This window comes from Lissotriton helveticus, chromosome 2_1 (genome assembly GCF_964261635.1).
Source record: "Lissotriton helveticus chromosome 2_1, aLisHel1.1, whole genome shotgun sequence".
NCBI lineage: Eukaryota > Metazoa > Chordata > Amphibia > Caudata > Salamandridae > Lissotriton > Lissotriton helveticus.
The window spans coordinates 693,669,406-693,686,969 of NC_136059.1; the positions used below are offsets into that span (position 1 = coordinate 693,669,406).

Below are 17,564 nucleotides of genomic sequence, written 5' to 3' on the forward strand. Positions count from 1 at the left end.
ATGGGCCAGCACAGCCAGCGGGAAAACAGTGGTGGGGCGATAGGGCCTCACGCGTTGGGAGCCGTGCCCGCGCCAACCGGCGCCCCCGTGTTTTTTATTTTTTTTATATCCTCATCCACGTTCATGGTTTCTGACTGCCAAACAGCTGAAGAAGGTAGTGGGGCACATAGAGTATAGTCGTGCTGACTCAGTCGAAACTGGTTGGGAAGACAGGCGGATGGTGGTAACAGTTCCCATCAGCAACGCATGACTCATTCCCAACAAACCAACTATGTTGCTCAAGTGGCAGGTGACACCAATAAGCCAGTTGTTATCATAGCTAATGCCGACAGATGGTTGGGCATTGCAGAGTGATTAAACCATGGCAGTGTAATCATCGGACCTGGGGGAAAAAAATACAATAAAAACAAAAAAATAAATCCAGGTTCAGTGTGTCCAGTCCAACAAATGCCAGAAAGCTCTTATCTTTCTTCCCAGCCCTGGCAAGGTCTAGTTTCGAAATCTGTAAGATAGAGTTACACCAATCATGGAACGTTGGGGGGGAAGCATCTTTCCAATGTTTACAAATTTCTCTTCGAGCTGCCAGAATGGAGTAAAACAATAAGTTCTTTGCTGGACTTCGAGTCTGATCCACAACTCCAAAAATAACCAAGCAAAGATTAATCACTACATTTGAGCTGAAGGATGATGAAAGTTTGCTGCTAATCGAGTCCCAAAAGATCTTCAGTTGCGGGCAGTCAAGGAACGTATGAGTATCCAGGGCCTCTTTTAAACCACACCTTGGACAAGCCACAGGGCCATCCAGAGGGAACTTTGACAACCTCTGAGGGGAATAATATGCCCTATGTAGGGTAAAAAGATGGTTTCTGCGCAGCCAAGCTGGTTTAACTAAATCCCAGAGGACCCTACAAGAGAATAGCCAGAGATCTTTCACCTGCACGCCTGGCATTAATTCTCCCCACAGTAATTCTGGAAGAGGGAAGTTGACATCGATCTCCTCCAATATTAAATTACCATTTACCAGCCTCAGTGCTGGTAAATGGGGCCTTGTCTGAACCCTTTGTAATAACTAGAGGTACACGGCAGGGCTGCCCTCTATCCCCTCTCCTATTTGATCTCTACATAGAGCCCTTCGCGCGGAGATTAAGAGAGGATAATACCATCAAATCCTTCTTATATGGAGATTGGGAAAAGAGGGTGGCCCTCTATGCGGGCGATGTCATGATAATGACCTCGGATATCAGTACCGCATTTCCAACAGCAATTAAATTAGCTCAGGAATTCGGGGAAGTGTCAGGTTACGAGGTAAATGCCTCAAAAACTGAGGTTATGACTTGGAACGATGATGCGAGAGGCTTCAATGAATATCTCAGTGAAAACCTGCGCTACTTGGGGCTAAACATCGTTAAAGACATTAGTCAGATTGCCCCTTTAAATTTTGCAGTAATAGCAAAAGAGTGTCGTAAGCTAATGAGATCTTGGCAACACCTCCCCTTATCTTTGCTGGGAAGAGCGAATCTTGTAAAAATGTCAATCCTACCAAAGGTTTCTTTTTTGTTTAACACAATTCCACTTTTCTTTGACCCTTCTTCGCTGGCAAAGTTACAGGGAGAAATCTCTTCTTTTCTCTGGAAAAACAAAAATCCCAGGATAGCCTGGAAAAAGATCAGGCGCCGTAGGGAGAAGGGTGGTCTGGCAGGCCCGATATACAGATATATGCGTGGGCGTTTCAGCTCTCGCACTCACGCATGCTCCTCAAAACACCAACAGAAGAGTGAGTAGGCAATATGTTCTCGGCTCTCCTACGCTGTGAAGTAGTTGGTCCCTCCGGTTACCTTTTCAAGTTTGGAGACCCCACATTTAAAAAAAAAGTAAAATTGAAGGTGCTTTATGGCCTGGCAAGAACTTGGGCAAAGATTAGATCTACAATTAATTTGGGGTACTATTCTAGTAGATCCCCAATCTGGGATCTACCCTTGGCTCCAAGCTGGGTGAGTGACGAACTAGCACTCCCACTCAGAGAAGCCGGAATATCAACCTGGGGAGACTTTTTTGGTGAAGGGTCCTTGCTTCCTTGGGAGTATCTAGTAAATAAGGTGGGGCCTAATATGTCAAGATTTAAATATCTTCAAATATCGAGTTGGGCTCAAGCTGCAACCACACAACCTGCACGGCGAACAAACTTGCCACTAGGAGGAGGCTGTGAACTCGAAACTCTTCTGATGGATAAACCACCAGCAAAGAAAGAGAACTCAGTGTGGGGCTCCCGTGTTGTCCCGTCTGGAGGGACCGCCAATAGGGAATTGACTCCGGACCCAGGACCCAAAAGGCGAGTGACTGTGAATTACGTGCCAGGCTCCGCAGGCCTTAGGTGCCGGGCACACTGCGACGAGAGCACAGGGAAGAGGCGAGGAGTGCTGCTCGGTGCAGGGGTGTCCAGGAGTGGTGTGAACTTTGTCTTCTCCCCTGCACGGAGAGGGAGTGCGACCGGCTGGCCCCCCCCTCGCAGTGGGTGAGGGACGTGAAGACCAGACCCGACCGGCCACGAGACACGGCCATAGGGCGACGAGGCCCAATACTCCGGCGCGAGACCCCCCGGACAGCGGGGCACTGTGGGAGACCCGCGAAGGGGTGCCAGGGGGGGTAGCTGATCCAGGCCCGGGCGCACGAGCAGTGTGGGGCTGAGAGGGCTGGTTCCTGCTCCTCTCTGGGACGACCGGGCGCGAGGGACCGGCGGAGGACCTTAAGTTCGCCGCGTGCTATCTCCAGCGGCCATGCGGAACAAAAAACACACAACGACCCAGTCTAACACCATGGACAATTACACGGCGGACCCGGGCGGAAGTGGTCAGCCCCACCTCGGGTTGTCTGAAGAGCCCAGGGAGCCGTCTCTCTCCTTCATTATGCAGGCCATTCAGTCACTGGGCACCACACTGGAATCTAAAATAGACGAAATGTCTATTGAGCTGACGCTTCAGCGGGCAGACCTGAACAAAACGTCTGAAAATGCTACGCAAAATGCTGCCGCCATTACGGATCGTCAGGGGACCACCAAAAAGCTGCAGCAACAGGTCCAACAGCTCACGCACCAACAGAGGCAAATGGCGGCACGGCTGGAGGACCAGGAAGGAAGGGCCCGAAGGAACAACCTCAGGGTGGTAGGTGTGCCGGAAAAAATGGAAGGGGCTAGCATAGAACTGTTCCTGGAGGATCTCATTTTGAACACCCTGAAACCCAAGAGACTGTCTAAGCTCTTCGTCATAGAGCGAGCGCACAGGGCGCCGATCCCGCCGCCGCGACCAGGGGCCCCGCCGAGAACCATCATTGCGCGGATACTAAACTATCGGGATAGGGATGCAATCCTACAGGCGGCGAGACAACATGGAGATCTACGTGTGGAGGATGCTACGATACGCTTCTTTCCTGACTTTACCCTCAAGGTCCAGAAGGAGCGTAGATCATTTGACGCGGTTAAGAGGCGACTCCGAGAGCGTGGCCTCCGCTACATGATGTTCTTCCCGGCGCGATTGAAGATCTTGGTGGAGGGAAAATCCGTCTTCTTCAACACCCCAGAGGAGGCCCACAGCTGGCTGGAAGAGCGCCATCAACAACAGCGGGGGGGCCCGGACCGGGAGGGAAGCTGGAGGAGCGCGGCCCCCCAGTCTCCGGCCTCGTCGATGGGGTCGACGGGGAGGGCACGACGGCAACGGGAGAACAAGCACCAACAGGCTACAAGAAGGACCAGCAGCCTTTCGGCATCGCCGGACCTGGAGTGAGGAGGTGGACTATGTGGACTTGCACTGGTAGGATTTTGCAGCCTCGCAATGATGGGGGTAGCTATGATTGCCAGCACTGTAGTCTGGCTTTGTATGGGGAGAGGCCTCGGCCTGCGTAGTGGGTTCTACGAGACTTGATGGACAACCTGTACAGGTACTTGACCATATTGCTAGCTACCAGTCGGACGGGGAAACGGAGCTGGATCATGGGAGGCACTTACTTTAATACATGATACTGAACTAGCCTGGGATGCTCGTCGGACTGTTTATTAGACTGCGAAGAGGGGTCGGGGGGGAGCCCTGGATGCTTTACTTGGTTGCTCCGCTCACCCCTGAGGTTATCGTTCTGAGGGCTACAGGCGCTCTGCTTGTTGGGGATGTCTGGCATGGTTGGCCAGGGTAGCAGAGGTGGGGGGTTGTTCAGAGGGAGGTTAGGGGGGAACGTTTTTGGTTGTTATCTTTTGTTTTGTCATTGTTTACAGGCGTTGACTCCATCGACACACACAGGGAATGGGTGGGAAGGGGGTGGGGAGGGAGAAGTGGGCATTGCCCATTCGATTCAACAGAGACAATGGTAGAGCCACCCACATGTAAAGCGCAGCACATTGACGTCATATCCTGGAATGTGAACGGCCTGCAGAATTAGATCAAACGCACCGTGGTACTGCAGTACCTCCGCAGACATGCCCCGGATGTTGTCCTTCTACAGGAGACGCATCTACTAGGGAACCACTGCAGGGCCCTAGACAGATTTGGTTACACCCTCCGTGCTCACTCGGGCTTCACGTCCGGATCTAGGGGAGTGGGCATACTCATTGAGAACTCCTTACCATTGGTCCTGGGCGATGCTGGTCAGACCCCTTGGGCCGGAATGTGGCACTGCCTGTGAAATGGGAGGGCCGCACCTTCAACCTCTGCTCACTATATGTACCTCCGAAGCTGCATGCGTCCACGCTTCCTGATGTGGGGAAGCTCCTGCTAGAAATGCCTCAGGGAATACTGGTCATAGGAGGGGACATGAATGATGTGATGGATAGAGACCTAGACAGATCAACGTCTACACTGGGTGGGGGAGGGGTGAGCCACCTTAGGAACTTTGTCCAGTCACTGGGTCTGATCGATCTGTGGAGAACACATAACTCGCACATGAGACAGTACACACACGTCTCCGCAGCTCATGGGTCCTCTTCTAGGATAGATTATATATTTACACAGGCAGATGGCGTAAACCTGTTTCGTGACGGACATCACAAGGCCAGGGGGATCTATGACCATGCACCAGTGGGGGTGCAGTTGATGGGGCCCAAGCGGGATTGGAGCGCCCCACCCAGGCTGGACTCCTTTATATTCAAAGACAGTGATTTCCAGGAGAGGTTCAGGGAGAGGGTTGCTCTGTACTTTGAAGACAACGTAGGGTCAGTGGACTCCCCCGGGATAGTGTGGGAGGCGTACAAGACTGTAGCCAGAGACTTTGTACAGGCTGAGGTGGGACGGAGACGTAAGGACAGACATGTACAGGTGGACCAATTGGAATCGGAGCTTCTGGCACTGGAAAACAGGGCAGGGACCACCCCGACCCAGGATAGAGACAGACTGCATAAGGCACGCCTCTTGAGTAAAGAAATACGAGACGTCCTGACGGAACAGGCAAGATCACACGCACTAGCCACACAGCGAAGGGTGTACGACCTAGGGGACAAGGCGAACAAAAAGATCGCCTGGTTAGAAAAGAGAGACCGAGACCGCAGTTGGGTGCCGAAGATAGACCGACCGGACGGATCAGTAAGCACCACAAATGCGGCAATCGCGGAGGACTTTGCGCGATACTATGAAGAGATCTATGGGTCGCACACGGCGAGGGACGAACAGGAGTGTCGTGCTTTCCTGGCCCCTCTGCAGTGCCCGGTACTAGAGCCTGCAGACAGGTGCAGATATCACGGTCAAAGTGGTGGAGGAGGCTATGGGAGACCTGTAGACAGGGAAAGCCCCCGGGCCCAACGGGTTCCCAGCGGAAGCATTTGGATGTGTGGCTAGCCTCACGGCACCCCACATGTGCAACATGTTCCTCGAGGCGCGGTAGAATGGAACGCTCCCGAGGGACCTACGGTAGGCCACGATCGTGGTGATCCATAAGGCAGGGAAACCACAAGGGGATTGCAGTTCGTATCGGCCCATCTCCCTCCTTAATTACGAGACAAAGGTCTTGGGGAAGATCCTGGCCGCGCGCCTGGGTGCGGTGATCCAGTCGCTGGTTCACCCGGACCAGTCGGGCTTCATGCCACACAGGAGCACGAGACTAAACATGCGCCGTCTCTTCGGGGTCCTGCAGACGGTGACTGCGCGCAAGGAGGTGCCGGCGTCTCTGCTATCTCTCGAGGCCCACATGGCCTTTGACAGTATCGAGTGGCGATACATCTACGCAGTCTTGGAGAGGCTGGGCTTCGGAGTCAACTTCTGCTCCTGGGTGAAGCTACTCTACGCAGGACCACTGGCGAGGGTTCGGGTCAACGGGACTATGTCACAGGAATTTCAACTGGGTCGCGGCACTAGACAAGGGTGCCCCCTGTCCCCGACCCTCTTTACCCTGGCATTGGAGCCACTGGCGCACTGGGTGAGAACGGACCCAGGGGTATGGGGTATAGATGTGGGAGGTTATGGGAGGAACGCATATCGTTATATGCGGACGATATATTGCTCTACACCCAGCGGCTGTCGGACTCCATACGGCGACTGATGGTCATATTATGCACGTTCGAAGAATTCTCCGGGTATAGTATCAACTGGAGCAAATCCCTGGGCTATGTCTTGGTGGGACCCCAGCCGCAGGCGGTGCCCGGCTGCGAGGGCCTTGTTTGGCACGCAGCGTTTCGTTATCTGGGGATTTGGGTCACGCCATCCGACACTGAGTTTTTCCAGCTCAATGTGCAGACACAATTGAACCGCCTGCACAGCGACGTGCACCACTGGCAAACCCTCCCAGTCTCCCTCATGGGCAGGGCCGTTCTATTCAAAATGACGGCCTTGCCCCGTCTGCTATATGTGCTGCAGAGCTCGCCCTTCCCGATCCCGGAACATTGGAACCGGAGCAACGCTCCCTGTTGTGGGGCGGGGGATGTCCAAGGATTGCCCTTCGAAAATTGCAACGGGGTCCCTACGAGGGGGGACTGGCGGTACCCGACATCCGACTGTACTACTGGGCGACACAACTGATTAATATCAATGGATGGGTGTTCGCCCCACAGGAGGAGCCGGCATACCGAGTGGAACGGATGGTCCTAGGGGAGGGCTCCTACTTAGCAGCTCTTTACTCCAAGCCACGGCGCGACCAATCCTTGCCTACCCAAACGGCGGTAGTGGTGGCTATATGGCAGCGAGCATCAAAACTGCTTGGATGGGGAAGGAGGCTTACGGCCCAAACACCCCTATGGAAGGGAGACTTCCTTAAAGAAGTGGTGAAACTCCGAGACCTGCGACAGTGGAGCCTGATCGGGATAGATACACTGGGAGACGTGTGGAGGAGGGGGCAGGTGGTGGGGTTCGCGACTCTCCAGTCGGACTTCCGATTGGGGGATGGTGAATTCCTGCACTATCAGCAATTCAAACACGCCCTATATAGACATCTGACACGGGGGGATCAGGTCCCAGAATATTCCCCTCTCGAGGACAGACTGCTGTTAGACCCCATGATTGACAAGGCCATATCACTTACTTACAAAAAGCTCATTAATAATGTTCCTGATATCCTGGGGCCACTAAGGGAGAAGTGGGAATCCGACCTTGGCTTGCTAGAGGACGATGACTGGAATGAGACTCTGCAGTGTCCTAGGGAGGTAGCGATCCGAGCCAGATTCAGGCTGGTGCAGTTGCGCATCCTCCACAGGTCCTACACCTCACGAACGGTACAATTCAAGATGGGGTACGCAGCGTCGCACTTTTGCCTGCGAGGCTGTGGGGAAGAGGGAACTTTCTTTCACGTTCTCTGGGATTGCCCTAAAATCCGTGCATATTGGGTGAGGTTGAAAGACATAATGGAGGAGGTAGTGGGGGCAGAGGTACCGTTGGAAGCTAGGTGGCACGTTTTGGAGGTCACGGGGGACATTACGTGGCCCAAAGGGGACAAGATATGGCTGGCCTTTGCGAGCATGGTAGCCAAAAGGAACATCGCAAGGCTCTGGGGGAGTGACTTAGTTCCGACAATTGAGGAGTGGGAACGGGATGTAGATTGATGCCAGAGGGCAGAGAAAGTCATCTATAACAGCAGGGGGTGCCCCAAAAAATGGGAAAAGATATGGCAGGCGTGGAGGAGGTATAGAGGAGAATGGATGGATACTCCGGATGCATCACCGTAGGAGTTCCCCCATGAGGTACCACGAACTACATACGTTGGACACAACCTTTCCCTGGGAGGCCTTGGGCCTCGACTAGTAGTAGAGTCTGAACACATCGCCGAGGGATGGGGGAGGAGGGAGGTAGGGGGGTGGGTCATGGCCAGGGTGGGGAGGATTGGAGGAGAGGGCGGAGCGGATTAGTTGACCAGCTTATATTATGTGGGGGCAAGACCTGGGGGTAGTCTGTAGTATTACCCATTAATGGCTGTTGTATTATACTCATTTAATGTAAGAAGACTACTGCTTTCTCACTAATACCTGATGTGTCTTTTGATGGAGCTGTTTTGTTTCAATAAAAAGATTTATAAAAATGTTTAAAAAATGTAGACAAATACCTTGTACACGCTAAAAGAAAAATCAATATTATGTGCGTTATCAAAAGGCCAATTTATCCCATTATAACAGTAGAGATTAAAGGATTGCTAGGAAAAAGAGGGACAGAGGTGTGCACACAGGTTCACGGTATTCGTATCCCCTGCATTTAAGCTTTCGTGCATTATTATAAGTGTGCTGCAGTACTAGCTCATTTACTCGCAATACAGAGAAGCAGGTTGTGTGCCCACAATGTCGCTGTGCAGTCTACAGTACCCTTTCCACTACAGCAAACTAAATAAATATATGATAATTCTGAAGTACTCTGTAAAACCCAAAACATGCAGTCTTAAATACCAGTGATTCAATATGTTAAGTAATTACAGCAACTTTGAGCCCACATCTCCTCTATCTCTAAGCTAGTAGTACTTCAAACCCTCTTCTTAAAGGAACAAAGCGGAACAGCGTCTAAGCAGTGTCCAGAGCTCGAGCAGAATGTACAAGTTACTTACCTTCGGTAACGATGTATCCGGTAGAGACGATTCTAGCCGCAAATTCCTTAACATAGAATTATCCCCAGGCGTGAGACTGGATCTGGAAAATGTTCTTTGCCACAGCATCTCTGTGCGCCGGGGGTGGTACAACGTGATTCCGTCCTGACGTCGTTCGTGGGCGTGACGTCAGCGAGGTCACATAAGCCCCACCCCGCCGACATCAGTTTTCTTTGGAGAACTTTTCCGCGCCACAACCGTAAGCCACCACAAACAAAAACTGTGGGAATATGGGAACAGTGCGCGAAATAGCAGATAAACAGAAGGAAAGAAGCAAATGGAGGGGAACAGCCCCATTTGGGGAAGCGCCAGGCACTGTGGCACTGAAAGTCATAGAAGGGAAGAGCAGAGCACAGCCCCTGCAAAGCAACCCTGCAAGCAAGCAAGCTTCACCTCTTTCACCTGAAATCACCTGACATCGGCTAGAATCTTCTCCTCCTCGCCATCCTGGTCTCTGTCTAGTGACCTAGACTCTGTCCCTTCTGCTTTCAGGTACTTCACATCTCCGATCCACCCTTGGATCCACCCGGACACCTTTCCTCTGGTTGCATGCAGCATTTCTTCGCAGCTCTCCATTGGAATCGACGACGAAACCCGACACCCAAAAGACACCTATGCACCCGGGTTCCCTGGGTGAGGTAACACAAGTACTCCAGTGCTCCCGTGGGTCTTGACTCTCGAAGTGTCCTAGTTTAAAAGGGTTCCATCGTAGTCCACCTAGAAGTGCCCTTAATCTTTAAAACTGTAACTTGTTTGTTTTTCATAGAAAGTCAATGGTAACCCGCGGCTGTTTAGACACTGCATGCGTCCCCTGTGGGACTCCTGCATCCTAACCTTTAGTGATTCTAGGTAGCCCCAGCGGTTCTACTGGCCCTAGGCCTGCATTCTAACTCTCACGTGATTCTTATACCACTATTTTAGTATATGGTTTGTGAGGCCCCTAGGGCATATCGTATACTGTGCAACTTATCGTATGCTAATTAAGTTCCTTGTATTGTACTTTTACCTCTGACCTCATAAAGAGACCAGAGGGGTTGTGTTTAGATTAAATACATATATATTTGATATATACCTTGTGCTTTCATTTGGTCATTCAAGAGATTATAATTGGTAAAACAACTTGCTTAACTCGCTTCTAAGTCTTAGCCGGAAGGCTGCTCTCCACAGCTACCACTAGGATAGCTTTCCATAAGGTTGACTTTACAACCTACCATCAATAAGGGTCGTTTGGACTGGTGCAAGGTGCCCACTGGAATAATGGACATCATATACCAGGCCAACTTCTCACACCACTGCAGAGCCCGCATATGCCACCTGGCATATTGCACGAGCAGGATGCAGGAGGCCATCAGGCCCAGGAGCCAGAGGGGCATCCTGACAAACTCGGGATAGAGGCTGAAAGATCGGAATCATAGTCTGAATATCCTGGACTCGCTGCTCGGGAGAATAAACCTGAAACCGCGTCGAATCCAGAACCGCTCCAATAAAGGGGAGCTTCTGCGACAGACTCCGGTGCGACTTTGGCATATTGATGGAGATTCCCAGCACATGCAGGAGGTCGGCCGTAGTCTGAAGATGGGTGATGACTGCCTGGGGTGAGCCCGCCTTCAACAACCAGCCGGCGAGGTAGGGGGAAGACTGACACCCCTGACCTGCGCAGATGAGCTGCGACCACCGCCATCACTTTTGACCCGAGGGGCACTGGTATGGCCGAAGGGGAGCACAGCAAACTGAAAATGCTCCTGCCAACCGTGAACCGCAGGTACTGGCGGTGGGCCGGCAGGACGGGGATGTGAAAATATGCGTCCTGCATGTCCAACGCTACCATCCAGTCTCCAGGGTCGAGGGCAGCCAAGACCTGAGCCAGAGTCAACATCTTGAACTTCTCCTTCCGGAGGAAGCGATTGACTTCCCGGAGGTCCAAGATGGGGGCAAGCCCCCTTTGTCTTTCTTGGGGACCAGAAAGTAGTGGGATAAACAACCACGTCCTACTTCTGGCCAAGGAACACGCTTGATGGCCCCCTTGGCCAGGAGGGCCATAACTTCCTGCTGGAGAAGCGTGAAGTGATCCCCCGACATGGGGTGGAACCGAGGAGACATGGCCAGGGGAGTAGACTCAAAGGGGAAGGAGTAGCCCGCCCTGACGAGTTGCAGCACCCACTTGTCTGAAGTGACATATCGCCAATGGAGAAGGTGATGACAAATCCTGCCACCCACCGGTGTGGGGTGCAACCTGAAGCTCAGACTAAGAAAGCTTCGAGGTAGACGTCGCGAGGGCGGAGGTGGACTGACCCTCACGCCGGCCCCCGGAGTCACCCCAGTGGCCTCCACGCCCACAAGCACGCTGAGTTTGGTTCTGCACAGGCTTTTGACTGAACAAAGAGGCAGGGGTGCCTCTGCCATGGCCACGAAAGGACTGAAAAGTAGACATGGCCCGGCGTGTGGCGGAGAGGCTCATGGAATTGTCCGTAGCTTGAGAGTCCTTAAAACGTTCCAGGGCAGTGTCGGCCTTATCACCAAACAGGCGAGTGCCGCCAAAGGGCATGTCCATGAGCAAGCTCTGGACGTCCAGGGAGAATCTGGTGGACCTCAACCAGGCGTGGTGACGAAGCACCACGGTCGTGGAAATTGCGGTACCGAGGGATTCTGCGATGTCCAAGCCACAACAAATGGCAAACCTAGCCACGTCCTTACCCTCAGCCACAGCCTGAGACAGCACAATCTGGACCACCTCCGGGCACTAGGCAACACCTCAGCAACGGTATCCCACACCGCGTGGGAATAGCAGCCCAAAAGGCACGTGGTGTTCACCGACCGCAGCCCTAAGCTAGCCGAAGTGAACAACCGCTTGCCAAACTGCTACAACATTTTGGAGTCCTTATACGGCGGAGCCGTGGGAAAAGCACTCTGGGACATCAAAGCTTGAATGACTAGACTCAGGTGTAGGATGGGTGGTCAGAAAGGCAGGGTCACCCGGCGCCAGGCGATGACGACTGGCGAAGTTCTTATCCACAGGGGCCCCTGTGGCTGACCGCAACAAGGTGCCCAACAAGACTTCAGTGAGGACATCATTAAAGGGCACCAGTGGCTCTGATGATGTGGACGCCAACTGGAGCACCTCAGTGAGGAGATTAGTCTTGAGGGTCACTGTTGGGAGGTCGAGGTTAAGGACTTCAGCTGCCCAACGGAGCACCACCGTATACGAGGCAGCTTCCTCCATAGTGGGTAGGGGAGAGGCAGACCCCGGATCAGAGGAGACGTCAAGGCCGCCGGTCTCCTCTAAGGCGTCCACCCAGTCCTGCTCAGAATCACACTGACTAGCAAGAGGGTCCTCGGTCCGCTCCCAATCGTCTTCCATTGACGGCGCAGTTGGCACAGGCTTCGGCGGCGGGGCAAGGATCGGGGAAGTGGATCGGGGAAGGGGAACGGCTCCGGCCAGACCCAAGCCGGCGCCGTTTTCTAATACGGATCCCAGGTGGGGACAAAACCGCCTGGGAACCGGGGTAGAGGTGGAACCAGCGGTATCCACTGCGGCACTGCCGACGGAGCAGAGTGCGGAGTCGAGGCCAGAGCCGGCAGCATGGGACCTCTTGGCGCCGTGACAGGAGCTAGTGGTGCAGGATCCTGCGGCGCTTGAGCCGCTGGTGACGCCGGGGCTGGATCCGCCGAAGGGGTCGACAGACCAGCAGGATCCTGACACGGGACCACGGGGCCCGATTGCACACCGGCAGGAGCCCGAGGCCTAAACAGTCGGCCCACGGCAGCAAGAAATTGTTGCATCTGTGTGGGAGTCGCCGACGGACCCGGGTAAGGCAGTAGGCCGCGGACTTTCAGGCTCCGAAGGAGCGGAAGCCCTGTCCCATTCGTCCGCATCCGAGGACCGACGGGGGGACGTCAGAGAGCGAAAACACTTCTTCGACTTCTTTTTGTGTCGTCTCTTACCCGAATCGGAGAGTGAAGACTTGGATCCCGAGGAGCGGTGATGACGACTCCACGAGCGGTCAGGGGAACGACACGTGGACCTCGAACGTCGCAGGGATGAGTGCCAAACTTCAAGCAACTTCCGGCGCCGCTCCCTAAAGGCCTTCGGGCCATCGCCCTACAGTCCAGACAGGACCGGGAGGCATGGTCGCGCTCCAGGCAGTAAAGACGGACGTCGTGAGGGTCCGCCACAGACATATTGAGACGGCAGGCACCGCAGGACTTAAAATCAGGCATCCCTACTCGCACCAGAGAAGACCAACACGAGACAAAAAGTCTCAAAAAGATAGTCAAAAAATTACTGAGGTACGTGCTCTAACTGGATCTGCGCTTACTGGCGCGGAAAAAGAAAAAACTGACTTCAGCGCGCATGGGTGGCGCATAAGTAATCTCCGTACGTCATCTCAGCGGATACGACGCCAGCGACAGACGCGGAGCCGCAGGACGCCACCTATTGACGCGCAGGGGTACTGCTAGCAAAACTTTCCGGATCCAGTCTGACTCCTGGGGATATTCTATTCTAGGGTAAGGAATCTATCACTAACGTGTCTCTTTCAGATGAACAAGATACGTACCTTTGGTAAAGCTTTTTCTGGTGGATACAGTATCTGCCTGTGGATTCTTCACCTTATGAATATCCCCTCTGCGCCAGCATTCCGGAAATTTTTTGTAGCTCTCTGCACTGACAAGGTAGTCACAGCGGCATGGCTCCGCACGCGGCTCCGCATGAAGTCACCGGAGCCATAAGAAGACTACGTTGGCGTGATGGCGTCAGTTCCACCCATTTTTTCGGTGCAACAGAGGCAAAACGGGCGGACCGACATAGAAACAACATATACATAGTATACAAAATTTACACAAATACACTCAGTGTATAAAGAAAGAAGAAAGCTTGCATTTCAACAAGACAATAGTAAATAAACAGAGGTAACAAAGTCTTGAATACACATTATACATAAAAAACTCAAAACCTCAGCTTTTATGGTATAAAAGAGTGGACAAACGGGGAGGTGGGTGGGTCTGTGAGGAATCCACAGACAGATACGGTATCCACCAGAAAAAGCGTTACCGAAAGTAATTAACTTGTTCTTCTAATGGATACATCTGCCTGTGGATTCCTCGCCTTATTAACAGAATCCCACAGCAGTACCTCTCCCGGAGGAGGGTGTCGACTTAGGTAGAAGGGAGTCACCACCTTAGGCAGAAAAGCAGCCCTGGTCCTAAGTACCATCCTTTCAGCATATATGGTCAGAAAAGGCAGCTTTGAACTCAAAGCCTGGAGTTCACTCACACTCCTGGCCGAGGTGATAGCCACCAGGAAGACAGATTTAAAAGTTAAAAGTCTTAAAGGACAACTATGCATCGGTTCGAATGACGAACCCATTAAAAAAGTTAACACCAAATTCAAGTCCCACTGAGGCATAATAAAAGGAGTGGGAGGAAACATGTTTGTCAGCCCCATAATAAATCAAATTTCAAAGCTTTATTCGACAGCAGTCATAAAAGCATTACACAACATTACAACCTACAATGAATAAATACTACATTTTTTGTTTAAAAATCCTCATATTAAAATCTTATTAAACTAAGCTGTCTTGTTCAATTTAAAACAATTCATGAACATCAATTAAAACAATTCAATTTACAAAATAAAATTTACCCATACAAAATTCAATGACAAGAATTCATTAAGCATCTGCGAAACGCTGAATGTCGCGGGCACATATTGTCCATGCCCACCCTAAAAATTTTGCAACTGCAACAGCAATGCACGGTGTGCAGTCTGTTTCAAGTATTCTTAGCGCCTCCATGCCTCTACGTGTACCCAGTTTTAAACACGCAGGTTTTAACCACCTACGACGAGGATTTGCGTACAAGGGACATACAAACATCAAATGGGAAATGTTCTCGAGCATGGTTTTGCAATGATGGCATTTGTCACCTTTAGTTGAAGACCATTTGTTAGTAAATATATTTAGAGGGAGGGTCCCAATTCTAAATTGGAAATACAATTTCCTATCGAACGGCCGTTCGATAATATCCCAAAACGGCTCATAAGATGGTAAAGGCTTGATATCTAGAAAACGTTCGGTCAGCCCAGTAGTTGAACCATTTCTATAACCAAGCGACCAGATAATGTCCCAATATATTTTTTTCAAAGTTACCTTAGATGGGAACCCTGTATCATTGGGTCTATTCCATAAATGACCTAAATCCAATTTAGTTAACAAACCCCTTAATTCCTTCAGCCAGGGAATACAATGAAAACGATCTGCCCCAATAGCATCTCGTAGGGCAGCGGCGTAATGTGACAATTCAGGGGTCGTCATTACCCTCCTCCAATATAGCAATGGTCGCAGCCGTGCCAAATCCTCTATTTTCTTTCTCCCCAGTTCATAGGCTACTGGAATGGTTGGGGTACTTTGGGGAACCCCAATTAAGCTACGCAGAAACCTGTTCTCCGCCAGTGTTAATTGCTTTAAATTTGAGAATCCCCAAAGTTCGGACCCGTACAAGGAGGCACTCACTGCTTTCATATTATAAATTTCAAGGGCGGGACTAATTAATTTTGTCATTGACGCTTTGTGCTTATTTAATATTGCGCCCGCATTTTGATGACATTTCAAACCTGCCATATCAGTATGATGTTTCCATCCCATATTGCTCTGAAGTAAAATTCCAAGGTATGTGAAAGCCTCAACCTGTTCTAGGGGTGTTCCATTAAAATTGATTTTCCCTTTGAAGGTAGTTCGCTGGTTGAGGCACATAAACTTAGTTGTGGAGGTGTTTAATTCAAGGCCGCGCATCTGGCAAAACTCGCCAAAAGCGTCGACTGCCTTCTGTAGCCCACTTGGAGTTCGAGAAACTATCAGCGTGTCGTCCGCAAACATGAGAACTGGAACGCGTGCGCCTGCCAAGACAGGAGCATCGGTGGGGGACTGACTCAGGTGGTCTACTATGCCATTGATGTAAATAGAAAGCAGAGTGGGTGCCAAGACGTATCCCTGCCGAACACCACGCTCGACAGGGAATGAGTCGGTCACCTCACCCTGAGCCCCCCACCTAATTCTAGCGTAAATGTTCTCATGCAAACGGACGATCAACGTTAACAGTTCGGGGCTCACCCCCGCATCAGCAAGTACCCTCCAAAGTTTGTTACAAGGAACCAAGTCGAATGCTGATTTTAAATCAACAAAAACAGCGTAAAGGGTCCCCTTGGTTAGGATCACATTCCTCCAATAAAGAGCAATAAAAAAGAAAACTTGATCAATTGAGCTCGTGCACGGACGAAAGCCAGCTTGGTATGGGGACAAAATTTCGTTTTCTTCTGCCCAGGATTGCAGTTTGTTTTGCACTAACCGTCCTATCACTTTTTGTACAGAATCTATAAGACCGATAGGTCTGTAGTTGCCTGGTAGAGCTTTGTCCCCCTTTTTATACACCGGGATTATTTCCGCACCCAGCCAAGAACCGGGTATGGGTGCCCCCATGGCCACTGAATTTGCTAGCCATTCAAGATACTGTCCCCAGGTTGCCCGATCACTCAAGAATATATCAGCGGGTATCCCATCTATACCTGGAGCCCTACCACCGGTCACACAGTCCACCGGTCACACAGTCCAATGCTATATTTACCTCCCTTGCCGTAAATAGCTGATGGCGGAAATATACTGTTGGAGGTACTACACTATCGTCTACAGATTGAGCACGAGCATATTGAGGTTTGAAAAAAATCGATCCATTGATCTTTTGCTACATTGTTTTTTGGGGTTTCTGCTCTCCCTCCTCTATCCCACTTGATGAGGGACCAAAAACGTTTTTGGTCCTTTGCCGTACAAGCCGACTTTAAATCCCGCCAATAGTCCTCATCCCATTGCTTCTTGGCTGCTTTCTGAGCCTTCCTGTACTTGTCTCTTGCCTCTTTTACTGCTTGGTTGTTCCTCGATCTGAGTTGAATACTAAGATTTCTGAGAGCTGATCTACAGGCCCGATTATACCACCCCATTAAAGGGGGATTTTTGTTGGCATTTGCAGATTTTTTAGACTTCAGAAAGTACCCTTGAAGTTTAATGAAAAATTTTGTATGGGCCTCTAACATAAGCATTGGAAAGTGGGAATTTTTACTAAGTAGATTAATATTCGCTACTTCTTCAGCAACCACCTTTTTAATGGCCTCCAAACTCTCAGGGTTCTCAATCACTCTCTCCCAATGTATGTGCCTTAGGTTGTTCGAGGCTACAATATCCAGGGGAACCATTCTACCCCCTTGCCTTAGTTCTCTTGAGCACTCCCAGGCTAAGAATTCTATGCAGAGTGGATTGTGATCACTTTCCAACCTGTTAATTATCCTCATGTCAATCAGCCTGTGCCATTCCCTGATGTCCACAAGGAAATAATCAATTCTGCTCGCAGACCTCCCATTATCGAAAGTATTGGCTCGCTGACGATCGGAAGGCGTGCGTCCATTCACTGCTCTTAGTCCTCTCACCAGACATAAGCTTTTGAGTTGAATGGCCGCTGCTGTCCATCTTCGAACCCCTGGTAGTTCCAATTGA

The 17,564-nt window shown here is 51.2% G+C and overlaps 1 protein-coding gene across 1 annotated transcript in view; it reads right to left on the bottom strand.

Moving 5' to 3' along the window:
* The window catches only part of SKIC3 (SKI3 subunit of superkiller complex), a 1,397,627-nt gene that overhangs the window by 108,218 nt on the left and 1,271,845 nt on the right, over positions 1-17,564 (bottom strand). The gene's annotated exons all lie outside the window — the stretch shown is intronic.